Genomic DNA, 9,111 nt, shown 5'->3' on the forward strand with positions numbered 1-9,111 from the left:
GCAGCCGCAGATCACTTCCGGGGCGCTGGGAGCGGGGCGGAGTCTGAGGGGAAGCAACTTCCTGTCCGCGGGCTGAGAGGGGGATGCGGGGGCCGGGGCTGGAGAACAATGGCCGGAGAGAGCGGGCCTGCTGGCGTCCACCCTCCGCGCGCTGAGGGCGGGCTGCACTGCCTCTCGGGCGACCCCACCCCCGGTCTCTGCGCCCGGCGAGGTGAAGTCACCTCCCCGGGGCCCGGGAGGGGCCGCGGGGCTCGCAGAGTTTCCCGGATCTCGGCGCCGGCGCCACGACATCCTTGTCTCTCTTCTGGGGACCAGGAGGGGGTTTTGGGGGAAGGAGGGGGAGAGCGGAGGCAGCCATCTTGCTTCCAGGGGGCGGCCTCTTCTCCCGGAGCGTCCTAGGCCACTCCGTCCTGTGGCCGGGATTTTCCCGAGTGGAACCGGCGACGTGGCTCGTCGCGGGCTGAATCCCTGGAGACGGGTCAGTCGCCTGCCCTCGCTGGAGGGTCTCGGTGGCCGCCCTGGGCCTCCTGTCTAACAGCTGATCCCGGGAGGACTCGCATCGGCGGATAGTCGGGGATCCTTTTCTGAGGATTCTCGAACCCACTACGACACAGCGGGTCTGATGTCCGGTGTGGCACTGAGATCATCCCGCGGCTCCATCCTGTGATTTGGGAGCCTAAATTGGAAGTAGTTCCACTAAATCGTTTGCTTTATTTAATCCTTCCACAGGTTCGAAATCGATCGTTAGACTAACATGCATTAACAGCTCCCCTCTTAACTCTAGACATTTATTCCCTTATCCTCCTCCCTCCCCACCTCGCACCTGAGTAGCAACACTCATTGCTTGACACAGTCCATTCAAGGGATGCCCAGAGTAATGGAAGCAAATAATTACGGTTGGAAGTATGGCATATCAAGGTATACAGAGAAAGGAATGGATGAGTTTACTAAAACTGTCAGATTTTCAAGATAAACGGGTTTTACAGCACCAAAAAGGGATTTTACAGCACATCCAGATCCTGACAAAAAGGACATGAAACAAAGGAACAAATAAAGAGTATTGAGAAGTCTGAGTAGTAATTACAGGACTTAAAAGTTCAAGGCTGGGCTGCTGAAAAAGATGAAGCTGAAGAAGCAGTCAGGAGTCAAACGTGAACTGTCTTTCATGCCGTGGTGAGGCCATGAATAGAGGAATGACCCTGGACAGACTGACAATTTAAGCTGTTGGTGGAGGACAGGTTAGTTGAGGGGAGGAGCAGGGTAAGCAGAGAGCTTGCAGACAAGGAGCCATTACAGAAATCAAGAGAAAGGATAACCATAATGTGAGTGGCAGTGAGCATCCGAAGAAGATGGATTCCTAAAATGTTCAGGATGCCAAATCAACTAGTTATGATGATAGATTCTTGGGAAGCAGGTGCTTGCTGGATGAAAGAATGGAAGTGACAATACTGATGTTCTGCTTTTGGGGGAGGATAAAGGTGTATTTTACCAAATGAAGGAAGGATTGGGATGGGGTTGGGGCAGAAAATGAGTGCCATTTTGGACCTGACGTGTTTTGTGGTGTCTAATGGCAGTTGCTGTGTGGGTCTACAGCTCTGGGTAGTATGGGATATGAAGTTACAAACACCACAGGCTTGTATTACCACACCCGAGCCAACTGCAGTCTCACTTTATTGAGCACAGATTCAAAGCCACTTCTCCTTTCTCCCTAATTTTTCTTGGGAAAAATGCTGAAATATCACATTGAAAAAAATCCCCATGTGGTGATATATGCATAATGGTCTTCTAAGGACTATATTTCTTCTAAGGGCCGTAAAGTTTAGGCTTACAAGAAACTGAATATGACAAAAGTATAACTAGTATAGCATCATAAAATAATATCATTGTTACCTTAATTAAAATTTTTAAAATTTAATCATTGACAAGACAGGTTAGTTAAACTAGCCACAGATGGAGGATTGAGGATGGTAGGTTACACAAATACCTGTTGAATGGAGAGCTAGGAGGAGGATAGCTTTAAGAGTGAGCAAGGGGAACGCAATGAAAGACAACCTCAAGCTCGTTAGCCAGCCTGTCTCAGCTGATTCTTGTTTGTTCACAGCTATGCTAACCTAGCTTAAAGCAGTCAGAAATAGAATGGATCATTTTCGAGCAGAAGCTTCAGAAAGCCACATATAGCAAAAGCCCTATAAATAATAGGTACAGTGGCAAACCAAAGACTAATTATTAGTTGTTATTCTATATTCCTGTATAGCAGGATTTTTTGAACACAAAAAATGAGGAACTCTCACCTTTAGTTCTTAGATTATTCAAATACATTTATTCTCAATTTTCCTAGAATAAAATTACATTTAGGTGTATTGACCAACCATGTAATGGATAATATACTGAACTAGAAATGAGAGCAATGATCTTGAGTCCCAAAGTTCTTTTCACCATATGACCCAAGCAAAGTCATTTAACCTCTCTATGCCCTAGTTTCTTTGACTATAAAATAGAGATTATAATAACTTTCTACCAGCCTGCCTCTCAGAGATAAGAAATAACAAATTAATGCTTTAAAAGCTCTTTGAGGTACTTGGATGAAAGGGCATAATTTTAAGTATATATTATTAATAATTAGCACTAGTATCCAGTAGAACTCATGAGCATTTCAAAATTTCCTGCCTGGGCACCTCAAAGAACATGAAAGGTTCTGGTTTAAAATATACTTAGATTTGGGAATTCACTGACAGTCCAGTGGTTAAAACGCACTTTCACTGCTATGGACCCAGGTTAGATCGCTTGTTGGGGCACTAAGATCCCACAAGCTGTGTGTTGTTGCCAAAAATAAATTTTTTAATAATAATAATAAATACACACACACACACACACACACTTAGGTTTCTTATTGACCTTATTGTTAATTATTATTTATAAACCAACCTTATGTACTAACATGGTATGAGTAAAAAGTAAGAGGAAAAGAGTTTTAGTAACTACAGTTCTTATGTTTGCTGCTACTTATAGCTAATATATACATTGGGGAGACGTATGAGATAGGTATGCTTTTGTCAGAATCATGTTTTAGAATTAATGATTAGTCTACTACAGTCATTTAACTGGAATTTTGCATTAAAGCATTACTCACGTCCCCATAGAATAATAAGACTTAGTATGCAGTTACATGTTTGTCTGTAGCATGAAGGTGAGCATTCCTATAAATCTTCTGTCATTCTCATCATTGTTTAATCAGAAATACAAAATAAAATACATAGTCCTCTGAGCTTTTGTCCAGTGTCTCTCCCTGAAGTAGATGAAATTTTGCCTCTTAGATTGGTTTCTTTGGTATTTCTCTTTTGAAAGGTGTATGCATATATAAACACATTTAAATATATTCATGGCTATATAATGTACATATTTATTTTTATATATGTGCTTATCGTATACCAATTTATAAACATATCAGTGTACAAAAGCTACACATATAGTAGTAACTGGTAACAACAAAAGCCTCCTAGATGTATTGGGGGCCAGATGAGAAAGTAGTTGGTTATTAGCAATTTATCTCTAAACTACTTGAAATACATGTTTTATTACTAGTAGAGTTATAAGCATTGTCTGTAATACCCATGGTACGTTAACATTTGTATTATTTGATTTTATTTTCACAACAACTTTATAAGACATGCATTGTTCAAAAAAATAGGTTCAGAGGGCTTAAAGACTTGCCTAAGGGCTGAAAAGTCTTGCTACAAATTGTCAAGTAGCAGAGTCAAACTCACATCTCTTATCCTGAGGCTCTCAAATTACTGTTTCTTCTAGTTCTTTATATGATGGTTACCAGCTTGATATGACAGTTATGCCAGAACATATTTATAATATGAGCATTTCTGGCTTATGATTGATTGCCTGTAGAATCTGTAAAATTCAGCCAAACTTAAGTTTTTAAAACTTAAACTGCTGTTCTTACGTTTATGGCTGTGTCTATCGCCTTGAAGACAGGCACTTACTTTTATTCATGTTCATGGTGTCAGGCATTAGTACTCAAAATATTTTAGGGATGAAAATAAAAAATATATTGTGATGATTAGTTGAATACTTTAAGGGGGAAAAAAATCACCTTGGAAACTTTTAGGTGTGTGAATATGTGTGTGTGTGTGGCCATTTTCTGCACATCCAGGTACAGATAATTTGTTTTGTTTTGTTTTATAATTTAAATCAGTGAGACCATTGCCTCCATTTCCTGCTTCATTTTATTGCCATCAGGCCTAAAGCGGTAGGTTTACATAGGTGCTGTAAGTGACAGTCACTTGTATGATACCATTCCTAATGTTTCTGTTTGGACTTAAATATTCTAGATGGCCCTTTTGTTGTGGCCACTGTAGTGAGAACGTGTAAAGAATGGAGGTCTGACATTTAGGCTTTACAATCCTGCCCTTCATGTCCACTCTTGTGAACCACATATTTCCATACTTTCTCTGTTGGGATTAAAGGATAAGACTACTAGATCAATGGTTCCCAAGTATTGCTGCTCACCAGAATTTGTACAGACAGTCCCTGACTTTACGATGGTATGAAAGCAATACTCGTTCAGTGGAAACCATGCTTCGAGTTTTGAATTTTGAACTTTTCCTGGGCTAGCCATATGGGCACGATTCTCCCTCTCTCTCTTTCTCTCTCTCTCTTTTTTTTTTTAATTTTGAGTTTAAATGCGTTTTATTTTTAGACAACCTACATGACACGTTTTTTTTTTTTTCCTCAAAAACAATGCCTCTGCTCCAAACAAATCAACATCAAAACGAAGAGCTCCAGATGACATCAGTCCCATTCATCTAAGTCCTGGTGTTGTGTGGATGAAAAGCAGCAGCCAGCCAGTTATGGCGAGCAGGTGATAGATCCAAACAGCCAAATTTGTTAACATTTTTCCATTTCTAGGCCATCCTTAAAGAAAATCATATATGGGGTCACACCATCCTCACGGTAATCCAGCAGAGCAACCATGCCATCTGGATTCATGTTTTCACCAATAAAGAACTGATAGTTTTTGAAATTAGCAAGGATATTCTTGATTTGTTCTGCAGCCCCTGTCATAAAAGGTTTTCCTCTTTCTGGTCTCTGTTCTTCAAGCTTCCCTTCGATTGACTTCATGTAATCTTTGATGTACTTCTTGTAGGCTTCTTTTGTGAAGCTGGTTTCCTGCAAGTGATGGTTCATGACAATATCCACACCAGTGATTACTGTGCTTTCAGTACCTTCGCCCTCGGGGCCTTCAGCGGAGGCATTTCCACCAATGAGCGAGTCATCAATGTTACCCTCTGTCCTACTGACCATCTTCCCCTCCACCTCCAGACACAGCCCATCCGCGACCTCCCGGATCTTGTAGATGTCGGAGAACATCTCATCATGGCTGATGAGGTCCCAGTAGATGATCATGATGGCGACTGGAGGGAGACAACGGTGGCACTAGCTTAGGAGCACGGAGCTCAGAGCAAGCGCGGTGCAGCCGGAGCGGCGCTCGGGGGAGGGGGGAGCGGGCGGAAAAGGCCGACTCTGCCGCTCCCCAACCTCATATAGAGGGCACCTCTCTTTCTCTCTTGATGAAATGCCAGCGCCCAGTCCAATACACTTCCAAGCACGCTGCACCCAGACAACCATTCACTTGTGCATTTGTAGAACAGTATTCACTAAATTACATGAGGTAGTCAGTACTTTATTACAAAGCAGTTTTTTGTGTTAGATGATTTTGTCCATCTGTAGGCTAGTGTAAGTGTTCTGAGCACATTTAAAGTAGGCTCGGCTCGGCTGTGATGTTCATTCAGTAGGTTAGGTGTATTAAATGCATTTCTGACTTACAATATTTTCAATTTATGATGGATTTATTGAGACATAACCCCATCATAAGTTGAGGAAGATGTGTAAAGCTTTAAAGGAAATTCAGATTCTTGAGTCCCACTCTAAACAAAGTCAATTAGAAAGTCTTGGGTGAAGCCTTATATGTATATAAATTTAAAAATATAACAAATATAAACAGTTATATTTGTAGCTATAACACCGTCCTTCAAATTCTGATCATCAGTTAGGTCTGGGAGGTTCTGGTTTCAGTAACTTATCCAATGTCACACAGAACCCTAAATAGAGCCAGAAATGAACTCAAATCTTATAAGTCCAAGTTAAATGCTTTTCACTGGACTTTTGCTGTCCTTTTACTGATTACATATGATGGGGTAGGATGGAAAAGTGGAGAAAAAACAGCAATTTCAATTAAAACTTTTTACCATGTTCTGTTTCATGGTTTTAAGATTAAAAGAGCTAATATCTTAGTGAACTTAGAACAATATCTGGCACATGGCAAGTACATGTAAGTGATAAATGTTAAATGAATAGGTTAAATGTTAAGTGAATGCTGTTGTCTAATTACAGCGTTCACTTCGCCCAGGGTTAAAGTGAAATTGAATTAGATATAAACATTTTCTATGTAGAAAAAAAACTGTATGTAAATAACAGTGGCATCCTCAGTATTTTTTTTTTTTTTGTCTTGGAAACCCTGAATTTGTATAGCTGAAAATATTTCTATGTTGTTTCTTTTCATCTTTTTGACATTAAGAGAAGTGTTAATAATATACTTATTAAATGAAGTTTTGGATTTGCAGCTGTGTAGTATTCTTATATTATTTTATTTAAGATATAGTTAAGGTGCATGGGATGATGTATTTTACATTGTCCTTCTATCACTGAACTAGCTCCAAAATTGATTTTTACTGCTATGAAATCAAGTATTCATTTTTCAGAAGCCATTGTCTGCTTGGATTGATCATCCAAATGAAATATTTCCCTTGAATGAGGTAATAGATATGCTTGGTTCTATCTAATTTCCCTACCTCTCTACAGGTTTCTTCAGAGTCTTTCAACCTTGAATACGTTTTTATACTTATTAACTATAAATAAAATTGTACATTTTCATCACCAGTAAATGAAGAAGCCACTTTGATATTTTAAAGGGCTCTTTGATACATTTTGACAAAGTCTGTGAAAATATGCCTTTGGTCAGAATCTATCATTGTGAAAACTGATACCCATTTCAGTTTTGTTCATTTTATAAGTTGTATTATTTTTCGGAGGAATCACCACATACCCAGCATCGATTTCTAGTGGCTCCTGATTTTTGCGTGTGTGTGTACACATACACAGAATACCTTCATATCTTCATGTAGAATACAAATTTAGTCTTTAATATACTTCATTAAAATGAATTACTCTATCATAAATGAATTGATTTGTCCTGGAAAAATGTAGAGGTAGGGATGGACTAGAACAGAAGGTATTTATAAAGTCAGGAGGACTCTGGTAGTTAGCGAGTATTAGACCAGAAAGTACCAGATCTGAGAAACCAGAAGGAAGAATTAGATGCCATCAGTAGGGAAGCAGCTGACTATTTGAGTCCAGAGTCAGCCAAGGAAAGGGAATTAAATTAGCATTTATTAAATATTTACTATATTTCAAATGTTGTCCCAAGCACCTTACAAAAGAATGAATGTCTGGCTAGGTCCCATAAATCTAGATGTTTTGAGTCTTGGGGAGTTAGAGAAAATAATATTAATAAGTAATTGTTAATTGTATTATTGTCTAAATTTTATTTTTTATTTATTTATTTTAGATTATAAATCACATCTTTTTTTTTTTTTTTTTTTTTTTGCGGTGCACGGGCCTCTCACTGTTGTGGCCTCTCCCGTTGCAGAGCACAGGCTCTGGATGCGCAGGCTCAGTGGCCATGGCTCACGGGCCTAGCCGCTCCGCGGCATGTGGGATCCTCCCGGACCGGGGCATGAACCCGTGTCCCCTGCATCGGCAGGCGGACTCTCACCCACTGCGCCACCAGGAAAGCCCTAAATCACATCTTTTTATTAAATAATATTAGTACTTAAACTTAGGCTTTTAATTAATTGATTTTAATAGCAATACTTAGATAGTCCCTGATTATTCTCACTACCTTTGAAAAATCTTATTGTCTACATTTTAAAATACTTATACTGTGTTGTAATAATTAAAAATTATGTGAGAACTATATATTAGTTATTATAATCAAACCTGTAACTTTTGAACTATGACCATCCCTTCCTTCATTCTTTTCACAATAGAAAGCCATCGTTCCGTCTGGATTCTGGATCTCAGCTCCTCCTGTCTACTTGAGGACCTTGCTCCATCAATTACTCTCTTTTTGTTGTGTCTTCAACCTCTCACTCTACTGGTTCCTTGCCATTAGCATTCTCATTTGTTTAAAGTGTCTCCCTCATACATATCCTCTCTCCCTCTGGCTTCTACCCAAATTCTCCTTCCTTTCACTAGAGAAAAATTTTCAAAGAATTTTCTGTGCTTGCTATCTCCACTTCCTCACCTCCAAGTTACTCCTCAGTCGTAGGTAGTCAGGCTTTCATTCCCAACACTGCTGTGAAATGACGCAATAAAGTCACCAATATCATCTCTATTATAAGATATCCCTTAGTTCTTAATGTTTCAACAGCATTTGAAGTTGTTGACTGTTCGTTCCTTTTTGAAACAATCTCTTCTCTCAGCTTCTGGAAAACCACACTTCATGTTTGTTTCCTTTCTGGCCACTCATAATGTCCTTTGGACACTGCTGTCTGCTTAAATACTGCCATTTCAAGGAACTCTAAGGCTCTATCACTCTAGTCTAGTCTTCACATTCCTCTTGGATTATCTCATCTATGCCATGGTTTTATTTCTATAGGTTGATGACTTCTAGACATGAACTCACTCCTAAGCTTGAAACCTATGTATTCAATTCCCTAGTTGATACCTCTTGGATGTTTTTTAGGAAACTAACTCAAACTCAGCATGTCCGAACTGAGCTGATGCAATCACCCACCCAAATGCCGAAGCCAGAAATCTTCATGTTTACTTTGAATTTTCTCTTTTCCTCAACATCCATTCCATCATCAGGATCTGTTAAAACTTCCTCCTTAGCACATCTCAAATCATCCATTCCACTCCATTTCTTCTTCTTTTTTTTTATTTTGAAGTTGCCTTTTTAAAAAACTTTTTTATTGAAGTATAGTTGATTTACAATGTTGTGTTAGTTTCTGCTGTACAGCAAAGTGAATCAGTTATGCA

General features: G+C 39.5%; 1 pseudogene across 1 annotated transcript; it reads right to left on the reverse strand.

Moving 5' to 3' along the window:
- Positions 1-4,687: 4,687 nt before the first annotated feature.
- On the reverse strand, positions 4,688-5,519 carry LOC114901716 (annotated as a pseudogene). The gene has a single exon (XR_003795261.1). The product of XR_003795261.1 is annotated as a translationally-controlled tumor protein pseudogene (transcript).
- Positions 5,520-9,111: the final 3,592 nt, after the last annotated feature.

This window comes from Monodon monoceros, unplaced genomic scaffold, assembly GCF_005190385.1.
Source record: "Monodon monoceros isolate NGI ecotype Baffin Bay Population unplaced genomic scaffold, NGI_Narwhal_1 Super_Scaffold_2, whole genome shotgun sequence".
In the NCBI taxonomy this organism is placed as follows: domain Eukaryota; kingdom Metazoa; phylum Chordata; class Mammalia; order Artiodactyla; family Monodontidae; genus Monodon; species Monodon monoceros.